This window comes from Adiantum capillus-veneris, chromosome 8, assembly GCF_014529385.1.
Source record: "Adiantum capillus-veneris isolate H3 chromosome 8, ASM1452938v2, whole genome shotgun sequence".
Lineage (NCBI taxonomy): Eukaryota > Viridiplantae > Streptophyta > Polypodiopsida > Polypodiales > Pteridaceae > Adiantum > Adiantum capillus-veneris.
The window spans coordinates 96,204,370-96,223,002 of NC_140938.1; the positions used below are offsets into that span (position 1 = coordinate 96,204,370).

Genomic DNA, 18,633 nt, shown 5'->3' on the forward strand with positions numbered 1-18,633 from the left:
GCCTTTCGAGCCTTGCTTTGGCAATGTGGACAACTCCCATCTATAGCCTTATCATCACCTATGCATTCAACCTAGTCTCGATGACCCTATTGTTAGCCAACTCCCTCGAACTGCCCGATGGCTCTTGGCGACCCTGTTTGATGATACTGCTTCAACAAAAGTCGGCATAACCAATAATAACTTCGTCAAATTATTTCTTTTAATGTCTTGAAACATTTGTAGCTTAGCCTCATTCCCACCTAGCTTCATCGGTATCATCAAGTTTTTTGCAAAACAGTTCTTTACAAAAGGATCTTATTCTCTAGGATTCTTAGCACTCGAATCTTGCTCAAGGCGGCGCCTACCACAACAAGGCGTACTTCCAAGTTTTTGCAATAATTTAACCCATTGCAATTTTGCATAAAACCTCTCTAAATTTGCATCATTTTGCACTCTCATTTTGTGCAAACAATGATCGCCGCACAAATTCTACTTTATGGAGATTACATATTATGTATGATGACTTAAATTGGGCACAAATGCCCACATTCGCTTGTATGATGTTTACTTGTCAATAACGGTGTCGATGTATTAGACATTGCCTCGACAAGTGAGATCAGCTCGACGGTAAGACTATCCTAGTGAAAGTCCTACTTTTGTGTATGCCACATCTCATGAGGTTATTGGGTAAACCTAAACCCAGGGTTAGCTAGAGTAAACAAAAAACCCTAGGGTTTGGTCGTAAACCAAAAACATTGCATGATGGTACCTCAGTAGTAGCACCACGTTGTGATAAAACCTAAAACTCACTGTTTACGAGTATATCAAAAACTCGTGGTTGAGAGTAAACCTAAAACTCTATGTGCATGAGAGTGCGAGTCTAGTTCTAGGGGGGGTCGTCATGAAGATTATGTCAAGTTTGGATGAAGGGAGCAATTGTTGGGGTCAGTCCAACTTGAGTAAACACTTGTGAACATATTGTAAGTGCCTATAAAGGCTTTACAAAAATCTAATGAAAACCCCTTTTCTATTATGTACAATCGTGAAATCTTATCTTATCCCTTTTTTCTTCTTTGTGTACACTTTCCTCTCCACGGCCATGTTCGTGAGGGAAGCTCATTAGCTTCCCTCACGAAGATTAGCTTTTCCACGGCCATGTTCGTGAGGGAAGGCAATAGAAGCCATTAGCTTATGTTGCGAGCTCTACACACTACTAGTGGTAGGAACATCACCACTAGAGTGAGCTCTCCTTTTAATCTCAGTTAAGGTTACATCTTTGAATTTAACTTTTTGATATTTCACCTCTTTGATAGATATTTTGTGCATCTTTGATTCATGAAGATAACATTGTGATCTTCGAATTAGTCACTGAGATTCTATATGCTAGAGACGATATTCCATTTCTCTATTGACACCATAACCAATGAAGATTTGTGTGATTTGGGGTCTATCTTTTTGCATGAATCTTTAGGCACATATGAGATTGCCTCACACCCAAAAAACATAAAGTCTATCATAGTTTGGATTCTTGCTAGTTCACATCTCCTCTAGAATCTTATAATTCAATGGCATACTAGGTGATCTTGGATAATGTAAACAATTGTAAGCATAGCCTCTCCCCAAAACTCTATGGATAATTTTTGCATAGATAAGACTATAGTGACTCTTATTCATGGTTGTGTTCATATGCTCTGCTACCCCATTATGAAAATGTATGTATAGCAGTATTGCCGTCTAATGCCTTGTTTGCTATAGCAATCCTTGAACTCTATGGAGACGTATTCTTTTCCATTGTCAATGCGCAAGACTTAAGGTTCTTGTTTGGATGGTTCTCAATCAATGCGAGGAATTTTTGGAAACTAGCAAAGAATTCAAGAGGTAGACACATAGAATGGAGCTCAAAACACAGATAGAATTCTCTTTCACAAAAGTGACATACAAAGAATACAACGAGCCATAATTTTTTCCTTTCAAGGTAACCAAGTTGCCTTTGCAAATCATCCAAGATCCATTTCCAAACATTGTAGTGTAGCCTAAGTCATCAAGCTGTTCAGCTTACACCAAACGTTTAGACAACTTGACACCTCAGTTCCATTATGCATATACAGTTTCACAAATCTCAAGCTAGTAGGAATCACCAAGCTTGACCAAACCATGTGTGGGAGCATAACTAGCGAACCACTCTCTATGTGGAGTAACATGAAAAGTAGCACCTGAGTCAATGATCCAGTTTTGCACATAACACTCGCATTGGGAAGAGGATTATTTGCCATTAGATTATACAGGTGATTAAGATTTTGACAAATAGGTGCACGCCATGTGTTGCAAGAACAGTGGGCGTGTAAGAGAGGTGTAAGAGTGGCCAAAGGATGTGCTTTTCTCCCCAAATGAGAAGGTGGCCAATTTTATGATTTTTGACCTTCCATAACTCCCACATATAATCTTCCATTTGAGCGGAGAATATAGATCTAGTACCTACATACCAAGCTCCTCTAGAGGTATGTTACAAATATGGTTTTATCCATTAGATTTTAAACTTCATTTTGGAAAAAAAATGAACTCAAATAAACTAGCCATTTTGCGTGTTTCAATTCAAAAGTTGTCCTTTGATCACTTTCTTAATACTAAAAGCTCGATTCTCTTAAAATTCCAAATAAAGAGGCCCTCCTAAAGTCTACGTTGTCTTCCTAATGGTCTAGAGAAAACAATGCATTTGGGAACTCAAATGAACAATGAAAATCAACATATCTGACGGTTGTGGTACGTCAGGAACAATTTCAACTAGTGGGGACTCAACTGCATTGAATCCTCAATCTTCACACTACTCTTTGGAGAATCCATTGTCACAATGGATTTTCCTTTCTCATGCATCAAACTATGGAAATATTTCTTTGAATGGCCCTTCTTGTGGCAATAGTAGCATTCCACATTACACGTCATGTCCATAGATCTTGTTGCAACCATTCTTGTGGTCTTTAGAATGACCACGACTGCGATTACAACCTCTTTGTTTGGAGTTCAAGTTTGGAGCAAGCTTTAGAGGGAGCTGTTTTTGGATATTGCTAGACTTACCAATTCTAATGAGAAAGCTTGCTCCAAAAAAGTTAAAAAAAAAAATCTCTCTCGAATAGCTTGCTCCATAGTCATGTCTCCCTCCCTCTATTTATTTTTCTCCCTCTCTCTCTCTCTCTCTCTCTCTCTTTATTTATCTTTATCTATCTTTCTCTTACATATGTCTCTCTAGTTGTATGCACCTCCTATACAAATGTCACACTATCTTCCTAACCCTTAAGCATGTGCATGAACATCTCTATCTCGCTCTTTCTCTATCTCTAGAAGTCTATACCAACTTCATACAAGTTTATTCTTTAGTGGAATTCTCTCTCTCTCTCTCTCTCTCTCTCTCTCTCTCTCTCTCTCTCTCTCTTTACAAACAGTTCATTTGAAGACAAGAAATCGAAACAATTTTAAGCATTGAGAATCTTACAAGAATATATTTCCATTCAATTGCAAAAAATATGCGGCCGTCCACATTGGCTTACAAAAAGTTCATAGGTTATTGGGCTTAAGTAGACATTCCTACTCTAAGCCATGGGTTGGCGGTTCAACTCTATGATACTTGGCTTCGGGCCCACCAACGATCCTTCCCCTATTGCATGATCCAACTTTATCACTTCTCTTTTCACGGTCTTGCATCTCTTTAAGAATGAGTGGTTTGTTGATCTAGATGGGACGAAGTCTCTTGGCATACTCTTCATTCTCTTCAAATATTGTAACCATTTGACCCATTTGGCTCCCTAGTAATGTTGTCCTAGAGTCTCCTCCATACTGCACCACAATGTCATGCTCATTTGTGTACTGAGTAAGAAACTGCCAAACGAACCCATGCCCGCGTTCCATACCTCTCGTAAAATCAGATATGCTCAAATAAAATTGTGAAACTACACCTCTTATGGCTTCAAAATGTCACATTGTGCCTCACAATGGTGTGCGATCTTCTACTTTTTTCTAGTCATCGGATTGGACTGGCTCGTCTCATGGAAACTCAATGGATTTTGCTAACGACTTTAACTAATGATGATTGCCCCTTCTTCATTACAGAGACAAGCAATGAACACACAATTTTGTTATGATCCTTGCAAATTGGTGTCTTAAAAACCACTACGTTCACGTGGTCCTCTTGCCATCTAGCATCACCTGATATCTCAACCATGGCATGATCATCAGCTTGACATACAACCACCAATACTTCTTTGTCATCGGCCGTTGTATGCATGAGCTAAGCTTGTTTTCGGAATTGGCATACATCCATATTGTTCCATTGCAGACCATTAGTTTCTGAAAGTCCATGCAAATGAGTATTTGTGGGCAAAAGTAAAATCGATGCATGCACCAGAAAGCCAAATGGAATCTCTTCAGAATATCGACAAAGAGCTTTTTTGACTATATATGGCTCGACAAGGCTGAGTAGGGCATTCTTTGTGTCTTCCTCTGTCTTCTCTAGACTGAAATGTGCAATTTGGGTACGATCACCATTACTATTTGAGAAATTTCAAAGATCACACTTTGTTATCCTTTTGGTACTTCATGAAACTCAAATATAAAAATCAGTCATGTAATTCAAACTCCACTTTGTCTCATTCAGACCTCTATAACTTCGATTTTGGGGAGACTTACCGGATGATGAGTATGTCACTATTGGCAAGTCAGGCACATCCATTATTTCTATTTCAAGACTTTTTCCAAAGTCAATCATGTCCTTGGTAGTCAATCCAAACTTTTTTCCTGATATAAATTTTAAAGAAAGCAATGATACATCTTGCAAAGTATCCTCTCATTTCCTATAAGCATTCACAAAATAAAACAGGCACCATAATCTACTGTTTTTCTTTGTGCAAGTATGCAATTGTGTACCTCTAGCTTCTCCAATTTTCTCTAACTACAAATCCAAAGTTGTGTTGTTAGGGAAAAATATCCACTATAAAACTGGAAATCGAGTTTTGATATAGTAGTCATCAACATCTGAGATGTAGTAGCTGTCTCCTCTCTTTGTGATACCTTCACACTAGACTTAGTAGCTGTTGGCATCGGAGGGCTTTGTTGAGCCACAATAAACATCGAGATTGCTGGGGGAGGTATATGCTGTGTTGGTTTTCAAGCGTGATCCTCCCTTTCCTTCACCATGTCATTGTGTGTCATTTTTTCATTTAAAGGGAAGGAGCCCTCACTATACTCTAGGAACCATGACATACTTGTGTACACAATTTTCTTGAAGTTACGTGCCAGCTGAATAGGGGTGAACATGAAATCCATGTTCTTATCATCTAGCAACATGTATAGACTTTTAACACTTTTAATGTTGAAGTTATGTTTATTTAGCCATTTGAAACAATTACAAGTTTTTCAATTATCCAAATGAACTTGTGAGTATAGCACCCTTACATTGAATTGTACCTTCCTGCATAGACACCTTTTCCGTGTGTGTGCCAATGCCTTCCTCACCTCAGCCAATGCTCCTTTATTCATTAGTCAGAGCTCATAAGCAAAGGACTTGGTTCTATGTTGTTGCTTGGAATCTTCCAAGAACGAGTCAAGATCCGCACCTTTAATCAATTTCAAATGAAGGCTTCTGATTGAGTTATGAACATTTTGGGGCCTCCCTTTCAATTGGTGATTACAAATCCCTGATTAATAACCACTCTTGAAAGATAATTGATTCCCCTGATTCACAAAACGTCTTAGATTGTAGGAATTGTCAAATTCTGCAAATCCTTTTTAGGATATAATAGTTAGTGCAATTACTAGTTTGAGGGATTTCTAAACTTTTTATGTTAGCAGGATCAGTTGAAGCCATAGACTACATAAGGTAAGTCTTCTTTCTTGCAGGGAGGTCTACGCAAGACAATCCGTACAATTGCTCTTCTTGAACCCACTTCGGTCAGGAGTTCCATTTGATTGTTTGCAAAGTCTTGTAGGTCTGAATTAGAATTCCATGATAGTATATGCAATTCATAAGGGCCTAGCAATCATTATGAACCTCCATCAATCATCTCCAAAGGCTCGGTCAACAATGGCCAAAGCGTGTTATTTTATTCTTTGAGACGGGCCATCAATTTCAAAGAACAATTTTCTATACTGGGCTTGGAACTCTGATGGAAGCATTGACTCCTTTTTGGTCATAATATTCTTTAGAGATAGGGCTTACTTGTCCTACATACAACAAACACAATGTTTCTTTTGATCACCACCAAATGTTTCGTCTTTTATAGACAAAGAATGATATCACTTACTAGATGTAATAGTTGTGACATTACAACTACGGGAACATTGTACCACACTTTTCTCCCAACTCTTTTGTCTATGTATTCTTGCATCGAACGATAGACAACGCATAGTATCTTAGCCATGACAGCTTCTTTAGAAGCTAGTCCCATTGCATGCACCATCCCCCATTGCATTCACCATCCACATCATGTCTATGTAAGACATGGCCATAAAGCCTATGTTGTTCAATCTGCAATAACATGGAAATAAAAGGCAAAGCTATACATTCATTTTTTAATTTAAATAATGATTCAATAAATGAAGTGTAACATACTTGTTAGTATACGCATCACTATACTTAGCGTATCTATCTCGTTTGGGAGTCCAACATCATTAGCTCGACCAAAAAATTGGGGTGCACATTAATATCTTTTTCGTAAGTGAAACTTGAAATTATAAAAATAGACTAACCATAAGAGGAATGCATTTGCCTCTCTGTCTACTCGCAATATCTTACAATATTAAAAAACCGACATCTTTCAAAACCCCATCCATGTGGCCAATCTATGGTTTTTATCCCACGTGTATAGCATTTTCCCAAAAAAGTCAGACCAATAAGTATCATTAATCATCATTCAATTCTTGCACAAAGGATTGCATTTCTATATGATTTTGTCGTTGACGGTGATAGATGGTATCCCGGTGCATACAATGAACAAATAAAAGATCCCTTTGGCTCATAATACCCTTCGAGCAAGAAAGTGTTTGCCAAGGGTTTCAATCGTTTTGGGGTCTCAACTCACTTGCCTCACTTTCTCCAGCTTTGTTAGTCGATGTTGGCGGATCGCTACAATCGGGCGATGCAGCTTAGCAAGAACTCAAACCAACAAAAATATGTCGATCCGAGGACGTAGCTGTGACCCAAGTAGTGCATCGAAAGGTTGAATGCAAAGTCCTAAATGACAATGAACTGAGGAGAGAGGTGTCACTCTCAAGCAAGGAAGCAACTAAGTAGAAAAAGCCTAAGTCTCCCGTGCGGTCTAGCTAACACTCAAATGGTCATAGAGGTGTCAAATAAACTCCAAATGACATGGAATTGGAGATTGGGGGTCTCTAAGCTATAGGCAATAGGTTTCCAACATCAAAACTTGAAAATGTCAAATTTTCGGGTAGGTAAGCAACCTACCCGAAACTTCACCAAAAGTGAGGAATGATGCATTTATTGCCACCTCTCAACTTCACCAAAAGTGAGGAATGAGGGGTCGTTTGGCTCCTCCTAAGGCCTACTTACATCTGTCCATGCTTAGTTTCACTCAAATCACATCAAAAACTCAAAAGAAGCACTTAACACACTAGGTGACCTAGAGCTAAAACCGCTCATTACGTCGCGCGCGCGTGCACACACACACACACACACACACACACACACACACACACACACACACACACACACACGCACACGCGCGCGCGCGCGCGCGCACACACACACACACACACTCAAACATAGCACAATGAAGATGTGCATGATTTCAAGATATGGGAAAGCAACACATGAAGTTTCACTAGCAACGCTTACCTGTACAAAGAGTAGTGAGCGTGCAAGCGTAGACGTACCATACCTAAGGTAGAAATTTGGGTTTTTGGCTAGAAAATGATAGTTAATTAAAAAATGTGGTGGGCGCTGGCATCTAGCCTCTTCATTTTGTACAAATGGTATGGAAATAATTAGACTCTTTTGGGTTTAGGATTTATAACTCCAGCTTAGGCAAAAAATAAATGAGTAAGGGAAAAAGGTTTTGCCCATCCGGATTGGCGTGATTGGGCTCCTTGCTTCAACATTCCCCCCTCCTGGCTTCTTGTCGTCCCTGACAAGAGTTCAATCATTTGAGGAGGGGCTTTCTTTGCTTTTGTTCATCTGTGAACTGTTCAAAAGCCAACATCATTTGTTGCACTTGGTATTCTTCTTGTGGCTTGTAGATTCTTGTTAGGGGTTTTCTCATTTGTGTAGGGTGTATGCCACAAACCTTGATCTGAGATCTTTGCCGATTGGCATGAACATGGTGGAGTCCATCTCAAAGCAGAAGGCCCCTCGAAGGTCTACATGTAGTGGATGGGCAGGAATATGATTCTAGAGAATAATCCATAAATTACCTTCATCTTGGGGGTGTCATTTAGATTGAATATTAGGTCATTGTAGCTCTCTAAGAATGAAGTCCATTTGACTTTGATGGCCTCAATGTTACTGGAAGTGTTGATGCATGTATCTTCAACATCATCTTGCACGCTATATCTGGCTTTCCTCGAACCAGTATGATCATTTGCTTGATGTCCTTCCTCATGTAGGCGAGTGAAGGTGTCTCTCTTGGCTTGAGGAAAATTGGGCAATGTAGCCATGTGGGGTGAGAGACAAGCAATTGCTCAAAATCTACCCACCTTCTCCTTTTGATGATCGGGCAGTATGTTGAGTCAATTTGAAGGTGGTTTGGAGGAAAGGAGTTCATTGTGCTTACCTACTTGTTCTCCCCAATGAATTTAATTTTTCATTATGGTATGCCTTCTTTGAATGTTCTGTGGTCCAATTTGAAAGATCGGCTTCTTTGTAGCTCCCCTCAGCATCTGATAGAATTGTTGGTAGCAACTCTTTCTTCTTCTCTATTATTAGCCATTTGAGTAGTGGATAGTGAAGTTTTGGCTCAAGAACCTCCTCTTGTAGCTGCTCTGGAGTGATGTACTTTAACAAATTTGATTTCAATAAATGGTGCTCGTAGCGGAGGGTCCTGGCCACAACTTTCCTAGTCACTTCCCAATGTTCCTACGGTAGATGCTAGTACTCTTGATGTAATTTGTGGGGTTTAGTTGAAGTACCCACATCTACCGGGCCTTCGAACTACCTGTCCTCTTGCTCTGTCTCTTCTTTTGTTTTCTCAAAATTGGGCCCTATTTCCAAGGGTCCTTTTTCTCTAGGTGGGAGGTTCTGGAACAACTCTATTGTTGATAGTTATTTTCTTAACTCCTCCACTTCCTTCATGTGCATCTCGATGCTTTTGTCTTTGGATTTTCCTTCTTCTGTCATAGCTTTTCTCTTTGTGTGTAGAGCCTCTTTTAATGTGATTCGGGTTGTTTGAGAAACCTGTAGGGCTTGTTGCAGTACCGTGATCTGCTTCTTGTAAATGGAAGTCTACTGAAAACCATTGGTTGGGATGAGCAAGGGATCTTCTGTAAATGCCTAAAGCTGCCTATTATGATCAGTTATCCGGCCTTTAAGTACATTTAGTGAGATCCATTTCTTCTAAGAAAGTGATGTTGATTCCTTGGCACTTTTGGGTTGTAAACTTTGTCCCATGGGCTGGCCAATCTACTTGTTTTTAGAAAAAATAAAATTTCTATGATAAATTGAACTTTGGGCTACTTTTTTCCCTATTTATTATGGTGATTGATTCCCTTTGGCTAGGTGGAGATTATGATTCAAAAATTCGAGGCTTTTGCACAAGTTTGGCCTAGTTTTGCAAATTTTTTGGATGTTGGAGTCTGAAATTTGTAAATCTTTTAGTGAAAGTCCCTGTGGGTCCAATTTGAGCAAATGAGGTATCATTGGGATCCCCTTTCACCTGTAGAAACTAATGGTGCCAAAACTTACCTGGTCGTGGCCTTGTGGCAGCTACCGCGGTCGGTGTCAAGTGAGGCCAATTTGCACAAAAATCATATGGTTGGTTTTCCTATGCCAAGGAGATCCTATAGGGGTCATGCACTTGTAGTTTGGCCACCTGGACTCTGCGTGAGGGCAATATCTGGGTTCCTGGGCACTTTTGATGTTCGTGCTAAGTTTTAGGCATCCAATTGAGGTGAACATAGCCTCATTAGGATCCTCTGGTGGTGGAATTCCTGTTGGTATGCCTTTTTCTTGTTTTGGTGCCAGGTGGTAGCTACCGAGGTAGTTGTCACTGGGACCTACTGCTGACCTTGGTCATACCTTTGCAATCCCCATGATTTGGGGTTCTTTTGATGCCTTGTGCCTGTCATTTGGACTTTTCTACCTTGTGCAGTAGCTCAATTTTCTATGTCACTCGGTGCCTAGACTCTGTTTTTGTGTTTTTGGTGAGTGGGTCAGTTTTCTGCCTGCATGCACATGTTCTATAAGCAGTATAGAACTCACTGCTAGCTTCGCTCATCATGGGAATGCTTGATATGTGAGTATGGGCTCTTTGAAGGTCGTGCATGCTTGCTCATTCGCTCTGTTCCACAAAGTCGCTAGGTGGAAATGACTAGAAAATCCCCCTAGGTTAGTATATGTGCCTAGTGCTTCAGGAAACCCGTTTTTCTTTTTGATCCCATCATTCCCTATGCATACCTTAAATTTTTGACGGTTCTTCAATTTCTGCGTTTGGACTTCATATGTCCCAGATACGACAGGTTTACCTTTCGAGCCACCGTCTATTTAGGTCAAAATTTGATGTCTTCCATTTGCTTACAAAATTCTTCCGTAAGTTCCTTCTATTATGGCAGTTTGTCGTTTGGCTTCAGATTCTCCATTGCTTTTTGGATTTTTCATTATATTTTTCGAAAGAAATTTCTAAAAGGTACTTAAAAATTGTGGTAAAATCCATAATCTAGCAAAATCAAGCCATCCAAAATTAGGTAAATTCTTCTTGGCTTAAGAAAAGCTTTTTGCTATGTACAGTGTGTCTAAGCCAATTGGTCAATTTTTGTGCTTTTCTCAGTTTTTGACCAAGATTGACCATATACTTAGAAACAAAATACGAATAGCTTTTGTGTATGGAGTATATACAAGAGTATGGGGTTATTTTTGCCCTGTCATGAATTGATCCCCTTTTACTTACTTTTAAAGCATTAGTTAGCATTTTTGGAAAAATCGAATTACAATAAAGCACAAGGTTTAAACCATTGTAAAACAGTGCCTGGTAATATATAAAACCTTTTTCCTAAGCTCCGTCATGTATCCCCCCTCCCGTGTCGGAGTCCACCTAGATGAATTGGCAATTATGGGTTCAAGGTAGGTGGAGCCATATAGTCTCTGTTGGAGTATTGCAACTTGTGCTTTCATAGGCATTTGGAAAAATTCAACAAGAGCGGCCGTGTTGATGACTTGTTTGGGCTGTTTTGTCTGCCATACTTGGTGTTTCCGCAGCTCCTTACCCTACTTATAGTTTTGATGGTTGCGTGGTGTTTTTGCCATTGGAATCCAGATGCAAAGCTTATTTTTTCGTGCTTGGCATAACTCTTTGTCTATGGCAGACTTTCTTGGTTGGTCGTTGATTTGCCAAGTGGTGCTTGGTTGGTTTATTTAGCCTCGTAAAGCTATTCAACTTGCTGCGCTTTGGAATCCAAATAAACTCTCGTGTTTTCTCAGCTTGAACCAACTTCTTTGGTACCCATATTTTTGTGATAGATAAAGGGGTGGTCCGTATCGGCATGTGAGATGGTATGGAAGAGTTTACTAGTTTATGGATTTTAAGTGGTTCTTTTGCATCTATTTCATCTTTCCTTACCCAAACCTGCTTTGTTTTGAGTGTTTGCTTTGGTAACCATCTCTCTCTATTGTTTGTCTTTTGTTTTGCCGGATTTTTGGTCGGTGATATTGTGGGTGGGACTGATGCCATCTTGACTTGGTATGTTGGCTTTTGTGAAGATTCTGTGGGAGTCCATTGCATGGTTCTTGTAGGCAAGGGTTTTTTACCCTTGTAAGTAGTGTTTTCCATTGTTGTCCCTGTTTTTGTGACTTTAATCAATGAGACCGTTTATCTCTCTGTTTCATTCTGAATTTGTACCAGATTTGACTTCCAATCTATCTAAACATTGTACATCCTTTGCCATGGCTGTCCTAACAATGGTTTGTGTTGGTTTTGATGGTCTTCGATGACATAGAATCTGTGTGGATAGACATATTGATTGATTTGAACAAATAAGGTTACAAACCTAATGCTTTGATCTGGTGGTCAATATAGCTCTGCATCCTGGGAGGTTGTTTGAAGCTCTACATCTTGACCAAGCTGTTTATACAAGCTGAGAGAAATGATATTTTCTTGGGCTTGTGTGTCAAGAGAGCCTCTTGAGGCGAGGGGAGACAAGTTGTCAACCAACTCCAAACACCGCACGGGTGGGCTTGGCAGGTGCGCGAGGCTGAGAGAAAAAGTTCTCGACACAGCTGCTCACATCCGGGAGCAACCCACTGCACTCTCTCTCTCTCTCTCTCTTGCCCTTGGCCACACTGTGGAGTGTTTTTTTCATACCAAGGCGGCCAAAGGCCCTTGGCCTTAGGACAAAGATACTTTTTGAATAGGGGCAAGTGCCCACGGCTTTTAACCCTGTATCCTCGACGGGTTTGGGAGATTTTGGCAAGGTACCAAAACTTGGCAAGCGGAATCTTGGCATATATTTGGCACACCTTCAACAAGCCACCGGTTCGCTGCAATTGTAAAAATTTGGCAAGCACGACTCGTACAATTTTCAACAAAACTACAATTGCAAAGTTCTTAAGCGGTCATCTTTGAGGCTTGAAAAACATTTTTTGTTTAAGGAAAGCTCAACAAAAGAATACACCACTGCATAGTATTGAAAAACACTTTTTGTTTAAAAGAAAGCTCGACAAAAGAATACATGACTGCCCCTGGTCAATAAAGCACTCATGGAGTATATGAAGAATCAGGATTTGACTGATGAGGTGTGAAGAGGAGCCTGAGGATGATGGTTAGGGTCCCAACAGCAAAGGGGATGATAATAATAATGATGACACCACACCACCTCCTCTAGCATCAAGCTCAACAAGCGGCAGTCCAACACGGTGTTGTGATGCTCTGCGTCCACAAGGTGAAGCTCACACAGAACATTATCCCTCAAACAGATTACTATGCTTGTGGAGATATACTCGGTATGGCAATGACCAAAAAATGTGGTGCACTTTGAGAAGCACATAATATTTTAAGAACATTGTAGGGTAGAGGGCCAGAAGGTGGCCGGCGGGCCCCAAAAGAGAGACACTTTTTTGAGACACTACTACCCTTAAAATAATATGAGTGTGTTCCAATAGTAGTTAGAAACTCAACAGGGCAAATAGTTGAGTCTTCCTACTGGCACGTCTCATAATCGGCTCTCCACCTGCACACAAAAAGAGAGAGATTCTCAGTACTCGTACACACTTCACTCTCCTCTCAGTTCAGAACATTTATGAAAGAAAACACGATCAGCTCATTAACTAAACAAATTCTCATTATCAAACGTGACACCCCATTTCTTTCAAGGCTTCCAGATTTTCATAAAACACAGAACACAAGTTCAGCCAGTCACTATCAAACAGACGATTCAATACAACATTCAGCCACCCTAAACCAAGCAAAGGGTTCAATCCAATGTCCAGATTTTCTCATGCCAAATCGAACCTACAGTTGCACCATCATAGGCCACTCCAGGTATAACTAACAGGAGACATTTCACATTTTTAATCCTGGTGTAGCTCCTTGCGAATGTAAGACTTGCTTGATAGAAAGGCATCCCCAACTTGCTGATTTATTATGTACATCACTTCTTCTACGTAGGAATGGTGGACGTGTTTGCTGCTGTGGAAAAGTTCATGTGATGCCTACCTTTACATGCAAGATTCCCACGAAGAAGCCTCCTTTCATTAGTCCAAAGCTTGTAGATTCTACCTCACAACCCCAAAAGAGGAGTCCAAGTCCTAAAGCAATCGCTCCACCTGCCCCAAAGAGAAAGTTCTCCATGAAGAAATAGTCACATCTTCTTCAAGGCAAACTTGATTAGTCATTTTGTTGGACATGGGAAGTCCTCTTTCTTGTCTAGATCTTGTTAATGCCTGCCAACGTCTTTCTTCAAAGTTCAAACCACTTCTTTTATGTGTAGGTTAGCTATGGCAAAAAGCAATGGAAGAAGCACAAGGGCTAGCAAGCAAAACGCTTCAGCAAATCAGCCCACCAATGTTTTTTCATCAGCTAGGCAGATTGATAAAAACAAAGGAAAAAGACCCAGCAAAGTAGCAAAAAGAAGTCCTCCTCTTGCACGCCAAGCCAAAGCGGCTTTCCCAAAAGCCACCATTGCAAACATTTCCATCCCCACCCTACAAGTTCAGGAAGCAAAGTGAAGACACGGCAAGGACACCCAAGAAGCCAAAGAATCGTCCCAACCTAACGTGGACAACACACGATATGGCGAATGCTCTTCAAGCACGTGAAAATGGGCTCTCCTTACACAAATGCTCAATGCAATTCGGCATAAGCAGAGCTGCCATATCCAATTGGGAAGAGGGCAGGATGCAAAAAAAGAAGAAAGGACCATCAATGGTACTCTCCATGGAAGAGGAGGAAGCATTACTACAATGGATCTTTTTGAAGTGTGATTCCGGGCATGGAGTCTCAATCATGGATGTGAAGCTAAAAGTAGCGGAGATTTGCCAAACCAAGGAAACATTGTTTACAAACGGCATTCCTGAAAGAAGTTGGTGGGAAGGATTCAGAAGAAGACACCCAAAGCTGGTCTTTCGAGTCTCTGAAAGCTTGGATTAGTCAAGAGCAACTAGATTTTGGCCGGAGATAGTCAAAACATTGCATGAAAACCTTCAAGAGTTGTATAATCAAAATCACTATCCTCCCTCACATATTTGGAATGCAGATGAGACTGGGTTTCAGGGTTCTCGAGACAAAGGAATGAAGATACTTGCAAGAAGAGGGACCAAATCTATCTATGGCATCACTTGCGATTCTCGCGAGTGGATGACCGTTTTATGTTGTGTCAATGCAGCTGGGAGTGCTATTCCAGGATATTACATATTTAAGGGCAGTCGGATTAATGGAAATTACATTCAACACTGTGAAGATGGGGCAGCAATGGCCGTTCAAAGGAAGGCATGGATGACAGGAGAACTCTTCCAAGCTTGGCTTCAACATTTTGACGATGCTATTTCTCAACAAATGGGTAAACAAAATAGACATCTACTCATTCTTGATGGACATGGGAGTCATGTCTCTTTGGAGGTTGTGGCCAAAGCACACGAAGCAGGCATAGATATCATAACGTTACCAGGACATACCTCACATAAGTTGTAGCCCCTAGATGTTTTTGTTTTCAAATCATTGAAGGTTCATTTCCGCAAGGAGAGAGCTATTTGGCAGCATAGGACAGCCTCATCTCATGCCAGCAAGTCAGAGTTGGCCTCGATTGTCTCAAAAGCTCTAAACTCATCCTTAACCCCGGCCAACATCATGGCTGGGTTCTGTGCAACAGGTATATGGCCACTTAATGCATCAACAGTAAAGTTTGACAGAATGCCGTGTAATCACATCAACATTATGCAAGAGGGAACAATAGAAATGGATGATGACTTATCTCAAGTTCCTAGCACACCCATGCAAGGAACCATTGAAGAAAACACTATTCTTGCCCTAAAATCCATGGCAATGAAATCCTAGAAGAAGATGGAGCAACCATGCCTCTAGAAGAGGAGCTAGCCAATTCCCTGAGCTTCACTCAATTACTACAAGCTGGTGCTGAGGTATAAACTGGAGAAGACCAGAAGCGCATCGAAGTAGAGGCATGGATGATCCACAATCTGAGCTCATGGGTGGACACTTTCACCGACACATTGGAGGTGATCAGCTATCGGCTGGAGAAAGACCAGAAGCGCATCGAAGTGGAGGTGAGAATATGCCCCAATCTGAGCTCATGGAGAGACACTTTCACCAACACATTGGAGGTGCTCGGCTATCAGCCAAAGCAAGACCAGAAGCGCATCGAAGTGGAGGTGAGAATATGCCGCAATCTGAGCTCATGGAGGGACACTTTCACCAACACATTGGAGGGGCTCAACTATCAGCCAGAGCAAGACCAGAAGCGCATCGAAGTGGAGGTGAGAATATGCCGCAATCTGAGCTCATGGGGGGACACTTTCACCAACACATTGGAGGTGCTTAGCTATCAGCCAGAGCAAGACCAGAAGCGCATGAAAGTGGAGGTGAGAATATGCCGCAATCTAAGCTTATGGGGGGACACTTTCACCAACACATTGGAGGTGCTCAGCTATCAGTCAGAGCAAGACCAGAAGTGCAAAAAAGTAGACTAGAAAATATGCCTCCAACATCAGAAGTGCAACCTCAGAAAGAGTTTGGGGATGAGAATCAACCTCCATCATTAACCATACAACAAAAGGCTTCCGAAGAACACAACTGGATTATTGATATACTACAAGTACCAATGAGAGAAGTGTGTGTCAGGCAAGAAAATTGAGAAGCATTCATAGACTACACCAATAGCCTTATTTTTACATCTTCTTAGTACATTGAAAGTATGAGAGCAAAGAATGCTAAGAAAGAAGAAGTTGCCAAAGTGATTAAAGAGGAGAAGATATTGGAAAAGGAGAAGAAAAAACTCAACTCGCTTGTTGAGAAGGAAGTAGCACGACAACGAAGGGTGGATGCTCAACAAGACAAGCATGCAAGGAAAGAATGGGAAGCACAACAGACCTTATTTCAAGGTAGAATGCGTTCCATTCTACGGGAGCAAGGTTCCCAAGAGGGTTTGCAACTAAGACCACTACACATAGATATGCCATATCATGCTTTTTCCCGCAAGCACCGTATGGAGAAGCTGAGAAGATTTTGACAAGCTCATCAACAAAGAAGTCAGTAAAGCCTGAATTTTTGTCTTGATTCAACGCCCATGTATGCAAAAAACCCTTTTTGTCTTATCTCCTTTAGCAAAGCGAACTGCATGGAGAAGTGGAGAAGATTTCGGCAAGCTCATCAACAATATGACATTACAGGCTCAGTTTTTTGTCTTCCTTCAGCCCCACATGTATGCAAGAATTACTTTTTGTTTTATCCCATTAACAAATCAAATTGTAAACGATACAACCCCTCATGTAAGAAGTTCCATTTTGAGTAATCTTTTAGGAGGTTAATTTATCCACATATACTAACTATGAAATTAAGAAAGTTTACATCTTCTTTCCTCTCTTGTTTTATTCTTTTTTATGATGAATCAAAAAATCATTTACATAATGTCCAAGACATGTATCGCTGCTCAATCCATGTAGCTTGAGTTGCCATATTGTTGTATATTGTATAATGTACTATTAGCATGTACGAGTACTGAGTGAGGCTACTATAATGCAAAGCCTCACCTGGAAACAGTATTGCAAAGGCATGTCATGGAGGTCAGTTTTGCACCATCTTCCTCTTTTGAGTGCATCGGCGAAACTGATTACCATCTACCTCTGTATGCACAGAGAAGTGCAAATTAGACTATCCTCAAGTGAAAATTATGCAAAAATGAGACTAAAATGTGTAAAATTAGGCAAATTTGTGAGGGTTATTCACTTACCAGGTGCAATGTAGCCATATGAGCTTCCAAAACCCATTGAAGCTGATTGTGTAACCCTCGATGCATCCACATGTTTGGCAAGACCGAAGTCTCCGACATGAGCTTCATCGATGAATGATTTTGGGGTGTCATGGAGAGCATTTGCGTATTTGCACCATGATTGTAGGCCTACTTCTCAGCTGAAGCTGAAGCTCCAGCCTTTGATGCCACGAAAGGAATTGCATATTTGCACCATTATTGCGACAATGGGATCTGTGAAAAGGCCTTATGAGAAGAGAGCATTTGCGTTTTTACCTTCTTTCTGCACTATGTGTTACAAAAAGTCTCAAGAATCTTCAGTGATGGTCAGTAACTTCATTTGCAATGTAGTGTGAGACTCCCAAAGTGGGTTGTTGGTTGGAGAAGACACAAAGCTGGCAGAAAACCAAAGTGGAGAAGCCTCTGATGTTTCCGCCTGGAAGATGATGCTAAGGGTTGGGTGTAATAATTGATAGCGCCCACTCAAATGTGAAGCACACCATTCCCTGATGATCCCATTCCAGCCTAGTAGGAAGAATTGGCCAGCATGTTGCCCATTCACTCACCATTCTGGCCCACCATCGACGATGACAATGAGGCTCTTGTCCATCCACCCCGCTTGGTAGATGACCTGATCGGTCAAGGTGAAGCTAAAGGGATGTTGAAGCTCAGGATGGTGCAAGGGATGCGGTAGTACCAGGGGTGTAGCTGGCGCAGAGTCGACAGGTTTGCCACCAAGGAATGCCGCCGCTGCTTTCTTCTCGTAGGAGCGTGCATAATTCGGTCAGCAACTGCTCGTAAAAGGCAGTTGGTGAGGGTTCTTTAAGAAATGCAATAGCCGTATAATGGTACCTGCCCAAAAACGTTTTGGAGATTTAGTGACCATCTGAGAGGGGCGGGTCCGGCTCACTTCTCACCCCCAATTTAGTTACAAAGAAAATAAAAAACAGCTTTAAAAAACCTCTAATGAATAGTGCCAAATCATCATCTTACCTCCACATGTTCACCAACATATGGCAATCCTACCTG

At 41.0% G+C, this 18,633-nt stretch overlaps 1 long non-coding RNA gene and 1 pseudogene across 1 annotated transcript; one reads left to right on the forward strand and one right to left on the reverse strand.

Moving 5' to 3' along the window:
• Positions 1–12,757: 12,757 nt before the first annotated feature.
• LOC147452599 (uncharacterized) lies at positions 12,758–18,412 on the reverse strand. The gene is made up of 3 exons (XR_015188910.1): positions 17,587–18,412; positions 17,387–17,479; positions 12,758–13,356 (listed from the first exon to the last, which is right to left on the reverse strand). It is a non-coding gene; the product is annotated as an uncharacterized LOC147452599 (long non-coding RNA).
• LOC147452600 (uncharacterized) lies at positions 13,369–17,360 on the forward strand (annotated as a pseudogene).
• Positions 18,413–18,633: the final 221 nt, after the last annotated feature.